Here is a 22,447-nt window from a genome sequence, read left to right on the forward strand (position 1 = left end):
CACGGGCTTTCTTGTCGGTGGGTGGCGGGGAAAGCGGGCGATGGCAGCTGTTTTCCTGCAGGTCTGGGAGCACTGCAGTCCTTGCTGAGCACGTGACCCAAAACAAGAAGCTCCTCGATGAAGTGGATGCGCTTGAAAGACGAGGACGAAGAAGAGACGGGACACACAGTGCGCAACTTACAACTTGTTTATTGGAAAAAGGGGGTAGCGTCACTTATATACACTTAAGCACGTGACACAGGGCCTGCGCGTTACACGTTACTGAGCACTCAAAAAATGCTATCTCTTTCTTAGATAATGTCAATGAAGCTATGCTGACACACGATTCTGCGCATTCTAAAACATATTTTGCTTCAACTACGAGCCTCGCCGATTGATTACGGTTGCGAGATAGGACTGTGCACTGCTCAATTTCGGGGTGCAGGAGCACTTTTGGCAGTGAGTTGCGAGATGACCGTTGTTACCGTTCCTGACATTATTGCTGTGTCTCTTAGACGCTCGTTTAGGCAGCGCCCAGTTTGTCCTATATATACCTTTCCACATGAAAGTGGAATGCTGTACACAACACCCTTCTGGCACTGAACGAATTTTACCCTGTGTTTAACGTCGCAGATGAGAGGCGCACTGGAACAGGGCTCTGTCAATCTGCACCAGTCTGATAATTTCTGCGGAGCGGAAAATGCTACCTCAACACCCGCCTTCTGAGCAGCTTTCTTGAGATTGTTGTGATATGCGATGAATGTATGGGATGACCGCTACTTTTTGTTCTGTTAGACTTACCACCTATTCTGTTCACAACCAGATTGCTTAACTAATCTTTTCACTAGCACCTCGGATACCGACACTAACACGTGGTCAGGGTAGCTTGACGCCTTTAGACGATTTACTTGTTCTAACAAAGATTGCTGCACACGATGAGGGCATGATTTCTTAAGTGCATTATTTAGACACATGTTGGCGATGCTTCTGTTCACGAGTTTAGAATGAGCCGATCCAAAGGGTAAAATTGGTTTGTTTACTTCTTGGCTGATAACCCCAGCATGCATGGTTACTGCGAAAGGTGATATGCAGGTCTAAAACTTAATGGCCCGTTTAACGGAAGTTCATTCGTCACTTGTAAAGGCGCTAACGTCTGCCTAAAGGCGGGTCAAGGTTCCTTCTACATCAAAGTGAGCCCCAGTAGAGCTCTTGTCAAAAATTACTAAAAAAATCATCTACAAACCTAAAGATTTTACATACATTGAATGTGCGAACTTATTGTTCAGATGCTCGTCTATCTGACCTAAGAATAGTTCACTTAAAAACGGGTGCCAAACTAGACCCTATGCAAATGCCACTTCGCTGCAGGTAAAGGCTTCCCTCCCGCGAACGTACGTAGAGCCAGGTAAAAAGTAACCAGTTCCAGAAAGCTTGCGACAGGAATTCCTACTCTATTCTGGCAAGTCAATTGCACCATACCTGTCAATGCTTGCCTCAATGCACCTGAGCAGGGCATCTTGAGGTATCGAATAGTACAGGTCTTTTACGTCTACTGACAGAGCATCAAGGTCCATGCCTTCATGGTTGGCAAAGAATTCAACTACTTCCATAGAATTTTTTTACCCTGAAGGGATCTTCGCCCACAAGAAGGTTCAGGTTGTCTTGCAGGAACATTGCTATTTCCTTTTGCCAAGTGTTTTTCTCAGATACAATAACCCTGAGGGGGCACTCTGGCTTGTGGGTTTTTGCGCTATAGAATACCTCTAATGCATCATTTTTACAACCGGATCAATTTTTACAACCGATCCAGGATCCTATGATTTTTACAACCGATCCAGGATCCTCCGCTTGGGACCGAAGTACGCCGTCCAGCCAGCGCAGAGTAGACCGGACCTCCTTTCCATGGTGAGAGACATTTCGAACCTCACCGCTTCAAGTGAAACCGAACATTTCATCAGCAGTGGTGTTGATGTCGTAACCAAGTGTAAAATTGATTCTGTTCGTCAGCCCATACCTTGGGTTGCGTCCTACTTGAAAGCGAACTCACTGTGCGTGTTAAACTCTGACAAAGAGGGTGGCTTTGCCGTTCTGCCGGTTAACCTGTATAAAGAAAAAGCCAGGGAAGCTCTGAAGTCCGTTTTTGACAGCTATGATGGTGTTTCATTGAGGGAATTAAAAAGGAAGGCGATAAAGCTATGTGAAAGCTGTCACCTCTCGAAACTTGTTAAGAGCATTAGCGGTTGTAAAAATGATGCATTAGAGGTATTCTATAGCGCAAAAACCCACAAGCCAGAGTGCCCCCTCAGGGTTATTGTATCTGAGAAAAACACTTGGCAAAAGGAAATAGCAATGTTCCTGCAAGACAACCTGAACCTTCTTGTGGGCGAAGATCCCTTCAGGGTAAAAAAATTCTATGGAAGTAGTTGAATTCTTTGCCAACCATGAAGGCATGGACCTTGATGCTCTGTCAGTAGACGTAAAAGACCTGTACTATTCGATACCTCAAGATGCCCTGCTCAGGTGCATTGAGGCAAGCATTGACAGGTATGGTGCAATTGACTTCCAGAATAGAGTAGGAATTCCTGTCGCAAGCTTTATGGAACTGGTTACTTTTTACCTGTGCTCTACGTACGTTCGCTGGGAGGGAAGCCTTTACCTGCAGCGAAGTGGCATTTGCATAGGGTCTAGTTTGGCACCCGTTTTAAGTGAACTATTCTTAGGTCAGATAGACGAGCATCTGAACAATAAGTTCGCACATTCCAATGTATGTAAAATCTTTAGGTTTGTAGATGATTTTTTAGTAATTTTTGACAAGAGATCTACTGGGGCTCACTTTGATGTAGAAGGAACCTTGACCGCCTTTAGGCAGACGTTAGCGCCTTTACAAGTGACGAATGAACTTCCGTTAAACGGGTCCATTAAGTTTTTAGACCTGCATATCACCTTTCGCAGTAACCATGCATGCTGGGGTTATCAGCCAAGAAGTAACAAACCAATTTTACCCTTTGGATCGGCTCATTCTAAACTCGTGAACAGAAGCATCGCCAACATGTGTCTAAATAATGCACTTAAGAAATCATGCCCTCATCGTGTGCAGCAATCTTTGTTAGAACAAGTAAATCGTCTAAAGGCGTCAAGCTACCCTGACCACGTGTTAGTGTCGGTATCCGAGGTGCTAGTGAAAAGATTAGTTAAGCAATCTGGTTGTGAACAGAATAGTGGTAAGTCTAACAGGAACAAAAAAGTAGCGGTCATCCCATACATTCATCGCATATCACACAATCTCAAGAAAGCTGCTCAGAAGGCGGGTGTTGAGGTAGCATTTTCCGCTCCGCAGAAATTATCAAGACTGTGCAGATTGACAGAGCCCTGTTCCAGTGCGCCTCTCATCTGCGACGTTAAACACAGGGTAAAATTCGTTCAGTGCCAGAAGGGTGTTGTGTACAGCATTCCACTTTCATGTGGAAAGGTATATATAGGACAAACTGGGCGCTGCCTAAACGAGCGTCTAAGAGAACACAGCAATAATGTCAGGAACGGTAACAACGGTCATCTCGCAACTCACTGTCAAAAGTGCTCCTGCACCCCGAAATTTGAGCAGTGCACAGTCCTATCTCGCAACCGTAATCAATCGGCGAGGCTCGTAGTTGAAGCAAAATATGTTTTAGAATGCGCAGAATCGTGTGTCAGCATAGCTTCATTGACATTATCTAAGAAAGAGATAGCATTTTTGAGTGCTCAGTAACGTGTAACGCGCAGGCCCTGTGTCACGTGCTTAAGTGTATATAAGTGACGCTACCCCCTTTTTCCAATAAACAAGTTGTAAGTTGCGCACTGTGTGTCCCGTCTCTTCTTCGTCCTCGTCTTTCAAGCGCATCCACTTCATCGACATGCAGAACCAACTGGCCCAACTAAGTGCACTGACAAGAGCTCCTCGTACGCGAAGCGGCACTTTTGTGGTTTCAGGGTGAGTCCGGAGTTCTTGATTGCTTGAAGTACGTATTGAAGGCACTGGAGTTGTTCGTCGAAGTTCGAGGAAAACACAACGACGTCGTCCAAGTCAACAAGGCAAGTTTGCCACTTCAAGCCAGCTAATACTGTATCCATGACTCGTTCGAAAGTCGCTGGTGCCGAGCAAAGACCGAAGCGCATGACCTTGAACTCGAACAGGCCTTCCGGTGTTATGAAGGCAGTCTTGAAACAAGGTGCTGCGCGAAGTAAACACGGACAAGGAAGTGAACGAAGACTGCGCCCGTCTTCGTTCACTTCCTTGTCCGTGTTTACTTCGCGCAGCACCTTGTTTCATGATGTACGACCGACTCGCCCAGCAACATGCATTATTGAAGGCAGTCTTTCTGGGTCTCTCTCGTCGACTTCGATTAGCCAGTAGCCGTTCTTGAGGTCCATCGACGAAAAGTACTTCGCGTTGTGGAGGTCTAGGGCGCCGTATATATGTGCGAGAGGGTACAGGTCATTTTTCGTGATTTAGTTCAGGCGACGGTAATCGACGCAGAAACGTAGGGTCCCATCCTTCTTCTTCACTAACACCACAGGTGACGCCCACGGACTCTTGGACGACTGCATGATGTCGTCGCGTAGCTTTTGTCTTGACGGCCTCGCGTTCCCGCATCGAAACTCGGTACAGGCTCTGACGGATTGGTCGGGCACTTTCTTCTGTTATGATACGATGCTTCGCGACTGGGGTCTGTCGAATTCTTGATGGCGACGAGAAGCAGTCCTTGTATTGCAGGAGCGGGTTTTGAGCTGGTCTTGCTTGACCTTCGGAAGGCACGGGTTGACGTCAAAACCTGGTTCGGGACCTCGATTCGTCGAAGCAGGTTCGCCAGCGTCGAAGAGGACGAAAGCACTGCTGGCGGCCATATCCAGCTTTTGTGGACACATACCAGCCAGCGCCCCTGGCGGCCGCGGCGCGAAGCTAGCACGTTTTCAATGGAACTAGCGAGTTTTTCCCGAATAATTAAGTGTAGAGGGTGAATGTTGCAAAACGCACACCACAGAGCGCTTCTTGGAACCTAAAGGCACGGGAAGACTGCAGCGATCATGTTGCAGTAGCTTCAATTTTGTTCCCAGAGCAGTTAAAGATTGTAGAATGAGAGTCTATGGAAACGGCGAAAAATGTGGCCTCTTTTTCGAAACAAAAACGGTCACTGTAGTAAAACTAAGCAAGTTATGTTAACGGTCAGGAAATGACATGTAGTCCTGACATTCGGCTTTCGTTTGAAGCCATTCTCAACGTGCCGCAGTTGGCATAACGTTGGTCCCTAACGCGTTGTTTGAAACGTGGTCCTTCAAATGCTTGTGGTAAATTGATAAACCCTATCTTACCAACAGCCACAAGGCGCCGATTGTGGCCGAGCGAGCTAATCGCTCAAGTTCAGAGTGCGGCTTCACCGCGCCGTCATCGGTTCGATTCCTGGCGACGGATCAGCATTTTCTTTTTCAGCCCGTGACTTAGTTCCACAGCTTCGCACAGGATGTCGCCACCGAAACAAAACAGTTCTTTCGTTTCAGTTTCGGTTTTTGTCTGTAATCTTGAGCTGCCGTTTCTTTTTCTCTTTATTTTATGACTTTTTAGTGGATGTTTGAACACTCCACGCGCATCAGATCGTTCAGATCTACATTTGTAATTCCTACTTTATTCTTTTATAAACGTTCTAAGAAAGAGAACACGCGATCAAGTTATGGTGAACAAAGCTCTTTGGATCTTTCGTAAGCGTATTGTGGTGCAAGCTTATTTCTCCGTTCTCATGATTTCGTTGTGATGTTCTCAGGTACCTACAATTCAGCAACGTAAAGGAAACGAACTAAGCTTAGAAAAGCGAGGCATATAGTAATGAAACGATAAAGTTAAACGTTTTTGCAGTTGCTTTTTACTTTAGGGCTAACGCAAGTGTCTTTCGTAATGTTAATGAAAGAAGGGGAATTGTTCGAGGGGTTCTTTTCTTTGTTAGACGCAACTAATGAAACCAACAGATAATTAAGCCAAGCAAAGAATAGGAACCATTATTTGTTGTTTTTTCAACAGCAGTGCAATGATTTCGCCCTTACTTCTTCAAAGAAATCAAAATCTCTATATCGACCGGCATCAGCGGACGGCTCGTATACCCTTCTACATGCTGCGCTCTCAACGCGAAGAGACCGTGCGAAATTTCCTTTCCGACCCTGAGTGGCTGTGTTCTGTTACAGCAACATTTTGCAGAGTTACGCGAGACTGCAGGATCTAGAAGAGTTAGCTGGCAGCCTTACTTCATTTGTTGTTATCGCACTCACTGCATAGCCCTGCGGTGAAGCTGGGATTTTTATTCTTCTCTTGTCATATCTATCGTCCTACGTGAACAGAAAAAGACCAGCATGCCTTCTCCTTTGACATCACAAAGCACTGTACGCTGCATCGGATAGGTCCGTATGATATGACGTGCGTGTGTGGATCCAAGCTTTGGGGAAGTCCCGGGACTGGTGCTGCCAGTTACAAAACAAAAATCCTGTGATTCAGCAGCTTTTCGCATGCACTCGCAGCCCACCTCGACGTACCGCCGTAAGATGCCATTTTAAACATCTATAAATAAAAATGTGCACAGCATGTGCTAGTTGCGCAAGGCTGGAACCGACAGCGGAGCTAGTGTTCGACCTCGCTTCTTCTAAGGTTTTGCTAGTAATACCAAGCTATAACTAGAGGTGCAAAGCTTTTGCTATAGTATAGTACTACACTGCAGAATAGATGGAGAAAAAAGGGCGTTTTTTTGTCCTACAACAAGGATCGTCATTTATTTTGCCTTCCTTTCCTTGCGTTATCGCCGCGCGCCCTGCACTTTCTAGTCACGAACGGCATGTGCGCTATCAGCGTGACATAGCATTCTTAGTAGCCGGTCTGAGAACTGGCTAACCTCCCTGTTCTTGTTCTTGTTCACCTGCAACTTTGGCTCACACCCACTGTGGGGGATTGGCCAAGACTTGAGTGGTTTTATAAATGTTATAATTCTTTAGAGGGGAGGTTACAAAATAGAAAAAATTATAAATTTGATAGGAAATTTTGACACTTGATCAAATATGAAAAATAAATCCTTTCCGTTATTCTTCTCTTCCTCCTCCTCCATTCTTTGTAGGAAAGTGGCCAGCACCGAGTTTTCAAGAAAAGAAACGCAAGCAAGCCAGAGGACGATTATTGTTGTGGGACAAAAAGGCGCCCTTTTTACTGGATCTTTTTCTGTGGGTGTAGGATATGGCTAGGCTTGGATATTCTATTCTTCTCAGGTTTTGGTCGGTTCCCCACACCTGTTACGTTGTTCTGAAGGGGACATGTCGCGTCACTAGTAAATACGTGATGGGAGTTTAGTCACCTAGAGAGAAAGTACAACTTTATTAGAGTCCATGCAGTGCAGACACGCTGAGGTTGCCCCGCGCCACCCGGTTGTTCCGAAGTTTTTGGCGGAAACATGTCGCATAAATAGTTACGTGACGTTACGGGATTTTAGTCGCGTGACTAATTACATGATCTTACATGATTTTTGGTCACGTGGCTAGTTGTTACGTGTTGCAACGTGATTGTAGTCACGTAAGTAGATGTTGTGCGATGTTACGAGATTTTAGTCAGGCGACAATTGCAGGCCTGGCGTACAAAAAATTGCAGTCACATCGATATCACATATATTTTACGATCACGAGAAATTCACTTTCGTTGCTCGAAAGAGCAAGCGAAGCTGTACTCATGCACATTTTTATCACGTTTAAAAATTCCTTGGGCTTCTACGATTTTTTCTATGCTTCATTCGCTCTATTCTTTTTTCTTTCCTGGTGAAAAGCGCGTATATATTGCTGTAAGGTTGAAAATATAGCCAGTTGTAAGTTCAGCGCTGTCTTCCGATATCGCCCTCGTTCCTTACGCTGTCAAACATCGAATTACGATCTACAGCGCATTTTTGCAAAGAGATAGTCGCTGTTTTCCATTCTGCATTCCGTTCCTGCTCTTTGGTGGTGGGGACACTTGGAAGGAGCGTTGCAAGGGGCGTTTGTCCGTAGTATCTTTATAATACCTATTGTATCACGTGCCAGCCGCCGCGCACTGTGGCTGGAGCGGTTGATCGTCCGTGCTGGCTGTTCGCGCGTAATTGCGGGGGCGCGGGTTCGAATCCCAATGCGTTGTTTTCTTCTTTTCTTTGTCTCTCTCAGAATTGCTTATGTTTGCTCGGTGGTACAGCGGTTACGGTGCTCGGCTGCTGACCCAAAAGGCACAGTTTGACGGCGGCTCCAGCATTTTTTCAAATGAGGCGAAAATGCTAGAGGCTCGTGTACTTTGTTTTAGATGCACGTTAACGAAGCCGGAGTGGTCGAAATCTCCGCAGCCCTCCTCTACGACACGCCTCATAAACATATTGTGGCTATGACACATAGAACTCCAGCAAATATTATTACTAGTGCACCACTGCTGAAGATTTAGTTGCTTGTTTCCTCGCTGGAGCATTGCACCCGAGATATTTGCTGCAGTTTCGGTTTCGCTTCTGAAATTGGAGCAAGTAAACTTCTCATCTTTTTTTATTTATTACCACGCAACCCATTACTTAATAACGAAGAAAAGGAAGCACCGGGCAGCATTTTAGTTAACCTCAACCATAAAAAGGCAATACACAATGAAAGCAAGGCAAGCATGAGGGCAGTCATTGATAATATAATGAAGCGTTTTAAAGGAGTACTCTACTATTAGAGACAGACGCAGAAACGTAACCAGCGATTGTAGAACCAACGCAAAGCTTGTATTGTCGAATCTTCGCCTTATTTCTACGGCAGCAGCGTTCTCTGCTTCTGCAAGTAGTGCTGCTCTTTTGCATTACTGTGATGATGTGGATTGTGGCTGCGACGAAGTGAAGAGAAAACGGCAGTTCTGCGATTCGCTATGTGCCTCTGACGGGGAGAAGAGGAAAAGGAAGAGGGAGTGCAGCGGCCCGCTCGAGCATCAGGAGCGGGTCACGATCGAACGGCAGCTGGTTGATCGGCGGTTCGGGTCGCGACGTTCTTCGACCAGGCGTCCTGCAGCCATGCGGACCTGGTTAGCCTGATGTCCCACTGTGAGCCGCTTCCCTCGACCGGGTGCCCTGCAGCTATGCGGAGCTGGTTTGCATGATGTCCCGCTGTGAGCTGTTGCCCTCGATCGGGCGTCCTGAAGCTGTGCAGACCTGAGTGCTGTACCGAACGTGAGGACCTGTGGCCTCGGTCTTCGTGGCTTGGCAGGAGAGGGGCAACCGCCTACTGTCCAGGTGAAACGAGGTTCCCGCAGTTCGTGCCCGGCGACTGAGCTGTACTGTAGTGGCCTGGTCTACTGCCGGCCTGCAGTTCTACCCCTACTCCGTCACAGCCTGGTCAAGTCATCTTGAGGCGCGTCTACGACGACAACTGTCACCGAAATGACTACTTACCGGCGAGTAGGACAGTGCATGTGTAATAATAATAATATGTGGGGTTTAACGTCCCAAAACCAAGCTGTGATTATGAGAGACGCCGTAGTGAAGGGCTCCGGAAATTTCGACCACCTGGGGTTCTTTAACGTGCACCTAAATCTAAGTACACGGGCCTCAAACATTTTCGCCTTCATCGAAAATGCAGCCGCCGCGGCCGGGATTCGATCCCGCGACCTTCGGGTCAGCAGTCGAGCGCCATAACCACTAGACCACCGTGGCGGGGCGACAGTGCATGTGTGTCTAGGCGCATAGGACTTATACATAGCAGCGTGAATAGCAGTGTTGTCTTGTTTGTAGAGTGTTTTAACTTATGTGTTGTAATATAGTCTATGTTGTGTGAAAAAACACCTGACTGCCGTCTCAATTCCTACGGATCCTGGGCCCACATTCATTCTCTTATCACAATTATATTTACTTCCCCTCCGAAAAAGAGCCATCCTGGCTAATTACAGACAGATGCACAGTCCATATTCACAATCTCATGCCTCGACATTGTTTGATTGCAATAAGTTTCAAGCGACTTGACGGCTTAGATAAAGTACGAGGCTTGCTAGACCAGACGGTACGGGCCGTGGTACTTCGAAAGAAGTTTCGTAGACCGACCGGGGCCACCTAGGAGTTCAGAGCCCAGGCCCGTATCTAGGGGGTATGCCGCAGGGGCATACCCCCTAGCTGACCTCCCAAAAGTTTGGTGGAGCGGGTGTTTTACCGACAAGAATAATTAGCATAGGTGTTTTTCTCAAACTGTCAAGGCCTTCAGCAAGTGCACCCCTGCCCCCCCCACCACCCCCCTTCTGCTGAGTGGCGCAGGCCGCCGGCGGCGGCGGCGGGGCCGGTATGCGCGGAACAGACGGCGAAACGGTAGGCACGCAGACGCGGAAACGCGACAAAGCGCGGCCGCGAGCCATTGCCATAGCAACGACGGAGTGATCTTCCACCGGCTGCTTTGCTGCTGGCTTGCGTTTTCTTTCTTGAATTCTCGGCGCTTGCCACTTTCCTACGAAGAATGCTGTCTCACGCTGATAACGTGCATGCCATTCGTTACCTGGGAGTGCTGAGCGCGCGGTGATAATGCAATCGAGAGGCATAAAAGATATCGGGACTATTTCTGTCAGGCGAAACGACACCCTTTCAGCACGTTCTTTAGTGTACGCTGCTTTCCTGATCAGCATACAGGTAATTTCATAGGGAATATTAGCCGATGACACAGTGGCTTTGTTGCCGCAACGCCACTTCACGCGGTTGAAAGAGTAATCACTGAGAGGGAACTTCAGGCATGGACACATGCGTGTTGTCTTTACTGCTGAATTTCCCGGAAAAGGTACCCGTGTCAGCAGCAATCTACAACAGAGCGAATGAAAACAGCGAGGAAGAAGACTTCAAAACTAACAAGCGCTTTTCGCATTACAGTTCTGCTTATCGATTCAATGAGCCAAGTATTCGATGCACACTAGATTGCCCTCCGCACTGTTAGCGAGCCAAGCCCAATAAGCCCAATAATGGTTCATCGAACTATATGAACAGATCAAGCTCGCCTTGTTTGTTCGCCTCAGGTTTATGACTAACGTGTCGCTGACGCACTATATATGTCGATAAAGCAACCCCATTTCCTTTTCCATTGCCTTATAGACAGTATCGTGTTTGACGTCTGCATCCCAGGTCAGGTGGGCATGGGCTGAAGATTGCCGTTGTGAGTGCTTCATGCCGCTTGAGTTACGTCGGCGAAAAGCTGGTGGAGATACAAAATTTCAAAATAAAACATTTCTCAAGTTAAAAAAATAATACCTTTTTGTAACTTTTCGTATGTTCAGCTATTACATAGAGCTTTCAAATGAAGTATAGTGCATATTTTTAGTCCGACTAACAAGGCAAGTTTTTTGATGATGAATACAGAGCTTTTCTCAAAAAAAAGTGATATTTGCAATTTTTTTTTAAACGATCTGCTCCACCTTCAGCGACTAAATTATTTTTCTTTTGTAGTATTTCGAACAGGCCACCAGTATATAATTCATTTCTACCCTTTGGGTTTGCCTTGCTTCTGTAAAAAAATATCAAACTTTGCAACATTATTCAATTTTGCTTGTGCGAAAAGCCTTCGAAGAATCGATATACATAAATAAGTCATTATTTTTACAGTTACATCACTTCATTAGCCTGCCGGAAATACCATTTTATCGAGTGCATCCCATAAACGTCCTTTGAAAAAAAATTTTTGTTTGATGCCCTTTAGCTCAGTCGGCGCAAGACTACAGACTCTCACAAATAGGTGGGGAAAATTTTGGCAACAGAAATAAACGAGCAGAACGAGTTTCGAACTTCAAGAAAAACGTGGAAATTTTTTCAGCCATATTTGTGATGGTCGGAAAAACGCTGGATGATTCGGCATGGAATGACCCATAGAGAGAGAGAGAGAGAGAAATACGCTGCTCCGGAGACCACCGCGGTCTTTTGTGCTCCTGTGCTCATTAAACACCCCATTTGAGTCTACTTCTTCGACAAGGTCCTATACAAACAGCTGCAAGGAGACACCCTTTCCAATTGCGTTTAACCGCTATGCCTTTCAGTGTCAGTATAGTTGTTCATACTAAAGACATGGTGCAGTTTATTTGATTTCCAGCTTCTCAAAAACTTACCGTTTCCCGTCTTTCTATATGCCTAAGGCATTTGAAACTTAGATCGAGCGCCTAACAGATTTCTTCGAGAACCCAATTTTTCTGTTTTATTGCAAGCAAATAATCACGCTTTTCTACCGTTTTGAATGAACGATTTTCCGCAGATCGAACGTGAAGGTAGGATATCTGTTGTCTTACGGTCCATTAGTTGTCAGGCTAGGGCATAGTTTTTTTTTTTCTGCGGCATCGGAAGGTGTTTCGACCCAAGCAAGGCTTGTCGAGCGTGCTGTCCATGTAGTACCACTCTGGCATAGAAAAGTTACGCTGACTTTATTTCAATGGCCGGTGTCCGTTGTCCAATGTGCGCATCGATCATTGCGTGAAAGAGTATTCTTGCAATTATTGTACCGAATTTAAGCATTCTTTCGCCATCTTCCTCTTTCTGTTCCATTATTCAACACCATTCTATTATGATTATTTGACAAATAAACAGTAAAATTGGAGAATTTACGCAAGGGAAACTGGTCTACAATTTTCAAAATTTCATTTTCGTGCTTAAACTGGTTTCTTCAATGATGGCGTAACATTCAAATAAACTTCCCCATAAAATCAGAGTCTTACCACCAGCTCTGCTCCAGATTACGATAGCCGCATGTATAATTGCATTTCGGAGCATCTCAAAAATTTACCTATAGTGTCATTCGAATGCGTTGTCTCGAAACCCGAATGTGAAACACATGTGTACATATATATATATATATATATATATCAGGGCTGGGCAAAGATACTTTGAAATTGTATCGCGATACGATACAAGATACTCAGGCAAGAAGTATTTGAGATACAGATACACGATACTGCAACACGGATTGTATCCGATACGATACATTCCAATTGTATCTTAAGATACTTCGATACATTCTCAAATTTGGTAATATATATGTCTATAACGCAGCAATAAATGCCTATGCACATAAGTGTTCACTTGAAAATTTATTAACTTCTACAATTGTGTTTCATTTGAATGAAAACTCTGTTAGTATCTCGCAAGTTTTGTACTTCTTGTTCAAGGTATATCTGTTTCATTCCGAAACAACTTATTGGCGCTGTTTTAGCTGCTTAATATGACAGCTCTTTATACATTTCGCTGATAGCGGTTCTTGCTTGTAGCTTTTGTAACTGATGGGAGCTAGTCGCTGCTCTGCTTGCTGACCAGCAGGCAGGTTGCTAAGTAACCTTATGAACTTCAATAAGAAGCCTCCGCACGATGGTGCAAATACCGCTGCGGAGTTCTACCTTGCCGGTAAACATATAACGGTTTTTTGCAATAACGGATCACCGGACAGGTGCACGTCACCAGGAACATGTGCAGCCCAGAAACGTTTCAGACGAATTGAACAGTTGCGCAAAGCGCTGCAGGACCCCGCCGCTATTCACGTTATTGACACTTATAGATCCGATTACCTGGTGACTAGCACCAGTAAAAGGATTCAGGGAAGCCTAAACAAAAAAAAATGAAATATATCTAAGTGAAATAGAAAAGCGGTTCCGTATCAACACAGCGAATAAGTATAGAAAAACGATACAGGAGGCACCCCCAAGAGCTAATAATAATTGTTGCGTTTTACGTCGAAAAACCACGATATGATTATGAAAGACGCTGTATGAAGGCTCCAGAAACTTTTACCACCTGGGGTTCTAAAACCTACAGATAAGCCCACGAGCCTCCACCGTTTTCCCTCCATCGATATCCGGCTACCGCGACCTTCGGGCCAGCAGTCAAGCACCATAAGCACTGGACCACCGCGGCGGGTAACCACTAATAGCTACGACAATTAAATTCAGTGCCTATGGAAAATGGCATAAAACGACTCTTTGGGACGCTCATGAGTAAAACGGAGCATGTGGTATAACAGTGTTTCTCGAATATCTTTGCCAACGTATCTAATATTGCCACGCCCGCTTCATGTTTTATTTAGATGTATTCGGGTTTGACCAGCAAAGACTGTCAGCAACGCTCAGCGTAAACCGCAGATCATTGTTCGAGAAGCTTCGCGATTCTTGTAGATCGTTTTGTTAAGATTTCGCGCAAGACGCGAACACTCGAGCTTATTCAAGACCTTGCGCGACAACCAGCGATAACGCTGGAATATTCGACGTCACATGTATAAATGCCGACGCGCTTCACCGCTTGTCAGTTGACCGACGGTCGACGCTCTGTTCGCCGCTGTCAGTGCATTGCTGTAGTTTGACTGTCAGTTTCCCGGCCAGAAGTTCGGCCAAATAAAGAGTTTCATCTCTGACGTGCTTACTGCTGCCTTCGTCGACGTCACGACCACGTGAAAATATGGCGCCTAATAATTTATGTTATTATAATGCAAACTCAAATTTGCAAATTTACTTAGCAGTAAGCAGAATTATCGTTACTGTATACTCCAGGCGCGCCCGGATTATTATATATTTGTTCTCAACATCACCTTTACATAACAGTAAATTCAAGTGGAATATAAGTATATCAACTTATATTCCACTTGAAGAAGAACAGAAGCACAAATGACGCAGGCAGTTAAAAGTAGCACTAAAGCAGAGAGCTTACATTGGCAGCACGTTAAAGGCATATTGCAGTAAGCAGACCGGCAGAAAAAAAAACCATATAGAGACATAGGTAATGTACGGGATGGAAAAGAAGGACAGCTAAGAAATAACTTCTGCTAACAATCAAATTATGATTTTAAAATCTCTTTGAATAAAAGAAAAACAGACGTACGCGAAGATAGCGTCTGTTAGGTGAATGCTTGTTCTGTTAAATTCAGCATCGGTACCGTTGGTGCCAAAGCTGTTAGAATCTTATGTGCATATAAGTCAATCTCATTGCATGTAATGCAAGCTTACATTCACGAGATCCTTCAAAGTGCCGAAGTGTGAAAGCCACGACAGGCAAAGCAACCCGCCATTCTTGCATTCTTCAGACTTCGTAACGAAGCACCACAGAAGACGAACTTCGATAATGACTTTATAGCGGCATCAGCATGTGTGTGAAAGACGCCGCACGCATTGTAGTATGCGGCACGGGAGAGTGTCTAAGTGCCGAGTGTCATGGCACTGACAAAACCATAAAAACGATTAAACAAAACTCGGCTGGGCGCAGATGTTCGCACGCTTGTCTGTCGAGACGACGCGAGCGCCACCTCGTAACTCTGCACAACCAATATATAGGGACGCTCGGAGCTTATCGCCTATCCTCGATGGAAAACTCTTGCGGAAAGATAAAATAATGTCACTGCCTTTAGTTTTATTTCGGTGACTTAGTGGCAGCAGTATCAGCTCGAGAAGCTCGAGCTCAGCCAAAGTTTATTGCTTCGCACGGTGGTGGTGCGATCGCAGTATCTTGTATCTTAAGATACACGATACATTCTTCAATGTATCGGAAATACAGATACAGATACTTGTTTTGCGAGACGTATCGCGATACAGGTACAAGATACCCAAAAAATATCTAAGATAGTATCGAAGATACATGTATCTTCGATACTGCCCAGCACTGACATATATATAGGAAGGTATTTGAGACACGACGTACGGAGCACAGTTTATTTCGACGTTTCGGCCGTGGGACCGACCTTCTCATGTCCAGGAATTCGGGACATCGACAACTAGCGCCATCTGTTGCGTTGGCTGCTGAGTGGCAGCGTCACTGAATGGGAAACGACCTTTAAACATTTAGTGTGGTGCAACGCCTCAATATACGCTTAAATCACTTCGTCCATATATTCTGGGAGTCATCATCTCACAGTGCGAGAAGTTTTGCTTTATTCCCATAAACTTCCTGGGTTCGAGAACCACTTTTATGTGCAATGTGAAACTCCATAGGAGAGAACTTAAAAATTTATATAAAAACAATGCGCCCTCATCTGCTTAAATCACTGAAGTGATTCAATCTCGATGATTCAGTCTTCGCACCTGTGAAGTTTGGCTGATGTTGGCGAAGTTTCTGAGGTTCGACGGGAAATTTTGTAAAACGGTGCATTGCAGCAAAACCACCTTATAGGGGTGCATGCGCTTCATAGTGTTTTCGGTGGCCCCAAAACACGTGAAAATGTCAGTGTTTTTATACGAGTTTGTTTTTCTTGAAGCTGCTCAAGATATGGATTGTATGAATACTGTGGAGTTATTCAGTTGATAATTAGCAATGAGAAATCGTAGGTTAATTAGAGCAGATGATCAAAAACGAGGATAGTTCCTCGTAATTCAGCAAGTAAAAATTAACAAGAGACATTGATACGCATGCGAATCTTCCTCTATTGAGTATATGTAATTAGAGGTACTAATGAATTTAACAATTTAGTTAAAACTTATTGGTGAAAGCGGTCAGTACAGAAGGACGTGTATCATATATATATTTATAGGTAGTATTGCACCGTACACCACTGATACTAGATGGCTGTCGCATGTAACTAGCATTAGGTACTGTTATAGCTAATTACCAATACAAGGTATAAAAGATATGGTATTCGTACTCTGGAATTATTAATACTTACACTTAGTGTTAATTAGGAAAGGGGTAAATAAGAATAAATTAATCGGAGGATCCCGTTGTAATGCATCACATGCAGTAGAGACGAAGACGATGAAAGATATAAGAATCTTAAGTTGCTAGTTAGTGATTAGGGTATTTGAGCCTAATTAGATGTAAGAATCTCAAGTTGCTAATTCGTGATTAGGGGTCTTTTAGCTTAATTATTATGGATAATTAACAAAATTGGCAATGACGTACCCGCAAGTATTCACACTGACTGAGGTTTAGTCATCATCATTATGCACATTTGCACCCTCACGATATGTCATCACTTGTAACGATGAAATCACAAATTTTAGGCTCATGATAAAGCTTTCAGTGTAGAAGCAGACGTACATGAAATGTATACGGTATTCAATGTATGAAATTAAGATCAGAGATAGATAATAACACGGAATTACTTTTAGTGGTAGTGATCGATGGTTAGTAGTCAGGGATAATATTGGGGGAAAATCTATGGAACCGAATGATTAAAGGTGACCAATGAAATTTTATGCAAGAGAAACATATTTTATAGTTTATTAGTGATCGTTGTAGGCAGTTATCAAGTGTGGGTAGATGGTCAATAAATTATTAGGACAATATCATTGTAATGCACCAAATGAAAGTATACAGGGAGAGGCTGAATACATTTAGATTGTTTTGCTAATTTGCAATTAAGGGCTCTGCAGCGCAATTACAATATTTATTTTTACAGTAGAGCTGTAAGGTCCACCCGTTGTCCGACTCGCGATGTAGACAATGATCATCGTGTCGGCGTGTTGAGCATAACTGTGCCTAGTTAAGCCAAGTGAATCATAGCCAATCCTAATTAAGCCTAGCTGAGCAGGTCAAAGCCTAATTTGCCAGGCATAGTTAACTCAAAGGCTAATTAGCGATTATTAAGCTGAGTTGAGATTCTTGTTGCATAGTCGTGCTGCGCTCAGCAAGATGTGCCGAGCAAATGCTATTTAGGACTAAGTAATACTGAGTTAATTAGCGTTAATTATGCTAAACAGTTCATTAGGCTTAGATTGACTTCGAATGCAAGCTAGTCGAGGCCGAGCTTCGAATGTGCGAGTTAGGCTAATTAAGCTAATTAAGTTATAATTAAGGCTAGTCTGACTTGGGATGCAAGCTAATCGGGACCAAGTTTCCAATGTGCCACTAAGACCTATTAAGCTATTGCATGTCGGTGGGCTCGTTGGTTTGGTAGCACTGTAACGAAAAAACAGCACATGAATATAGGGAGGGAAGGGGTACACACACGAGCGTTTTGTGTGTGCCCCTTCCGTCCCTGTCTTCACGCGCTGTTTTTCCGTTACAGTGCTATTAAGCTAATTGTTCTAATTATCCTGCCTAAGCAGATTCACTTGGTGTTGTGATTTACTTGTTATTGGTACTTGTGATTAATTTGGTGTTGTGATTTATTGGTGTTGTGACCTACTTGGTGTTCTGATTACCAAGTGATACCCAATGGAACCCTATCAACACCTAGTCTATATACTCGTGATTTACAATGTGATCCCGTGAACACTTCGTGCATCGGCGTGTGAATGCATGTGTCGACACTTGGCTGGTAAAGCCAGGACCAGCCAAGTGTCGACCAGCTCCCCTCTAGCCCAGCTTTGCGCGACTCAGTGCAAGCTGCGCGAATTTTTAAAATTAGGTTAACCCAGAATTCACATTAAGAATGACTTATTGTATGTTGATCTATATTCGCACCTTGGCATGAAGTGCATTACTAATGAATGGCGACGATGAATTCAACATTTTAAATGTAGGGGTGAAAGCTGTCAGTGTAGGACATAATTAAGATAGATAGCTAGTATATCAATCTATGCAGTTATAGTACGATGGCGGGAAATAATAGAATGTCGTTAATTATTAGCAGCGATAAATATAATTAATTTGTAATCAATTATAATTATTCGTTTAATATAGATGCCATTTATCACTAACATGTGCCACAAGAAACATTTACGAGAGATCACGATTTAAAGGAGTACTGCGTTGAAAACAGCGCAAAAACTGGACGAAGGCTAAGGAAAAAAATTCGGCAGATTTCACGCGTTGTGGGAATCGGTTTCGTGCGAAGCAGTCATCGAGTACCTTTATGCTGTATCTTATGGCTTTGAGCCAAGCGTTACGAGGTGGATCGAGGTGCTTTTGTAAGTGTAGTAGCTGTGTGCACATCGTGGGCTTACCAGGCACGTCTACAATACTGGCGTTTAAAGGGTAACTTATGGTGCGACGTAAGGTCAGCCCTCACGTTAGAGCACATACGTCAGTATTATACAAACTAAGTTCACTTTATGGTGCAATCATGTGAATATCATACGTAACTTTCGTTAATGTAGGGGTCGAGCAATGCTTCAACTTCAATGTAGCTTGCTGAATCATAGGAATACAAATACAATGTTATTAGACTGCTATAAAAGCGGAGCCATGACGTCTGTATCGCAGGAGTACATATGTAGTGTTTATTGCTCTCTTGTAAAATTAGATAGCCAGCACCACAACCACTACTGACGTTGCACCAACATTACGCCTGCATAGGCTGTTTTTAGAAACCAGTTTATAAACCTGGCGCGGCTCTGTCCCAGAATAGCCGATTGCCGCGCAGAATGCTTGGGTTCGATTCCTGCTGGGATCCTAATTCTTATTCTTTCTAATCGTCGGGTCAACGCTGCCGATGTCGGTTTCTCATAACGCTCTCGCATTTAAATTACCAATATCTGTTCTCGCCGTTCCTGGGTAGATATAAACTCTCTATCCCCTGTGGCGCATACCCGTACACCGCGGCCCGTGGTACACGGGTATGTGCCACACGTTCTGGAGGATAGTGTTTGACGACGTACGCGACAGGATTTTCACAGTATTCGTGCCATCACCTGACAGTCATATTTGTCAAATCCTCTTACCCTCCCATGCCAATGTTGGTCTACACCAAGTTAGGGAGGCGATCAAGAGAGCACCGAGACGTAGGCGGCTAGATAGATAGATAGATAGATAGCAGGCCCGTAGCCAGGGGGGGGCGCCCCCCCCCCCCCCCGAAATTTTTTTGATACGTGGTGTTTTACCGAAAATAAATACTCAAAATGGGCGTTTTCCTCAAATAGTCAAAGCTTTCAGTAAGTGCCCCCCCCCCCCAGCAAAAAAATTCCTGGCTACGGGCCTGGTTGGTTGGTAGATAGATAGATAGATAGATAGATAGATAGATAGATAGATAGATAGATAGAAATGTTCAAAGTGTGAAATGTTCGCTAAAAAATGCTTCGCATTTAAAACAACGCAAGCGCTGGTACATTGATGAGTTATGCAAAACACTGGGTGCGAAAGAGCCTGATGCTAGAGAAAGAAATTGCAGAAGGCTGTGTTGGAGGGCCAGTTGCTGCATGTTACTGCGTTGAAAACTGCGTGAAAACGACCCGAATGCTAAGAAAACATAAGAACAGCACTTGTGTTGTTTGTTACCCTTCGTCCCGTTTACGCGCTGTTTTCAACGCAGTAACAGGTATACCAACTGGCCCTTCAAGCGACCCTTTTGCAATTTAAAGGAGTAATTAATTGAATTGATAGTTACAGGCAAATAATAATTAAGTGTATAGATATAGTAAAAAATTAATTGAGGGATATGATTGGAAAGCATCAGGTGATAGGCTAAAGAGAGAGGGTGAATGCTCCCCCCCCCATTGTTAGATTCTAGCTAATAAACCTTTTTTCAAGTAATCCCAGAACGCCCCGCGGGAGTGTGAAGCACTATAGGAAAAATGTGTACATCGAGCGAGCCAGGTTCGGTAGCCCGCGGCTCGTTGGCGCCGTGGGAGCACGAAACGAAAAGAACACGTTGAATATTCTTACATCATAAAGCAATTCACATATCCGAACGCATCTGCATGTATCTCTACGCATGAAACGTGAAAGGAATAACGCAATCAGTGTAGGTATTGCCGAGCGTATGTATGTATATCGGACGTAGCATTTAAACGGCACGTGTATTACCGCGTGCCGATGCCGTAAAGACGTTCTGTCGTCATCAATATGAGCCGAACACCGAATTAATGTTTAGTGTACGAATACTTGTAATGCACTAATGTAAATGGGACGTACTGAATCGCCATAGACACAGTTCCGTTTGAGCACTTGGTGTAGTGAAGACTTTTGCGCTTGCTCGCTGCGTTTAGCCGCTATGGCCTATTTCAAAGGTAATTTCAGCGTTGCAGGTCATCTTGCTCACGACTATACATATCTGCGGCATACATTCACCTGCTAGCCATCACGCGAAAGCACAACCAGCGTTTCCAAAATGCAACAACTGCAGTGAGTATCAACGAAGTGTCGTAAAAGCTTATCGTTTGATGCATATATGGTGCGAGCGACGCGCACCGGGTATATATCTATACTTTATTTCAGTATACCTTATACTTGAATGTATACTTTTTTTTAGTAAACGCCAACTATACTCTCTCGAGTACTCTTTGAATATCACAACCTCACCTTCAGCTTGTCGAAAGTGTCGACGGACGTTGATTCCAAATGGATCCGCGAATTGCATAGACCGCTCCTGAACTTCATCTAGGAAGACGAATTGTACTGTTTTATTTAATTTATGCTGTAGGGGCAGGGGACACGGCCCGGCTCGCACGTGACTAACTTCGTCCCATGTTTCTATTAGTCATCTCTAGAACGGACGAAGCCTCAAAGCGGTGAAGAGCAAAACTATGTACTGGCAAAAACCAGATGTATGCACTTAGGGACAAGGAAGACAAAGGCATTAACACTATGGGTAGGATAGCTTAAACAGCTGAGGAGTTTTACGGAGGTCTGTACAGTAGCCGGGGCAACCGGGAAGATAATGTAAGAAGTAGTAGTAGCCCAGAGGAATTGGACATCCCAGCGGTAACGACAGGGGAAATAAAGAAAGCCTTGGAGGGAAAAAGAGGCGAAGCCCCTGGTGAGGATCACGTAACATCAGATCTGTTGAAAGAGTGGACAGACTGTGTTATAAAAACTGGCCACCCTGTATACGAAATGTTTCTTAACGGTGAGGGTATCAGAATCTTGGAAGAATACTAATATCATCTTAATCCATAAAAAAGGGGACGTCAAGGACTTTAAAAATTGCAGACCGATCAGCTTACTGTCCGTCGTCTACAAGCTGCTTACAAAGATAGTATCTAATACAATTAGGACAACATTAGAATTCAGTCAACCAAAGTACCAAGCAGGATTCCGTAAAGGCTACTCGACAATAGACCATACTGACACTGTCAATGAGGCGATAGAGAAATGCGCGGAATATAACCAAACCCTATATATAGCCTTCATAGACTACGAGAAGGCATTTGATTCGGTCGAGCATAAGCAGTTAAGAAGGCGCTACGGAGTCAGGGCGTCGATGAACCATATTTAAAAATACTGGAATAAATCTTAGGTTTAGGTGCACCTTCACCACGGCCCTCCACGACGGCGTCCCTCATAATCATATCGCGGTTTTGGGACGCTAAACCCCAACAATTATTATTATTATTATTATTATTATTATTATTATTATTATTATTATTATTATTATTATTAACACCTGGCACTGGCAGAGTGTTGGTTTATGTAAATTGAATTACCAAAAATGAAAGCTCGAAGCCTTTATATTCAACCTGGTTGAATGTTTTCTCCGCAGTGCATTGGTTTAAACCCCACTCGTCTTGGGCGTCAAGTCGTGTTTTGGATTTCTCATCTTGCAATATGACCGAAAAAAAATACAAAGACCAGGAGAAGCCATTTCTTGACTTGTACCCCGCGAAAATACTGCGGTGTAGCTTTTAGCATGC

At 44.2% G+C, this 22,447-nt stretch overlaps 1 protein-coding gene across 1 annotated transcript in view; it reads right to left on the bottom strand.

Annotated features, from left to right (window-relative positions):
- The window catches only part of LOC119371620 (solute carrier family 22 member 8), a 227,182-nt gene that overhangs the window by 20,043 nt on the left and 184,692 nt on the right, over window positions 1-22,447 (bottom strand). The window lies entirely within an intron of this gene.

Source organism: Rhipicephalus sanguineus, chromosome 1 (assembly GCF_013339695.2).
Source record: "Rhipicephalus sanguineus isolate Rsan-2018 chromosome 1, BIME_Rsan_1.4, whole genome shotgun sequence".
NCBI lineage: Eukaryota > Metazoa > Arthropoda > Arachnida > Ixodida > Ixodidae > Rhipicephalus > Rhipicephalus sanguineus.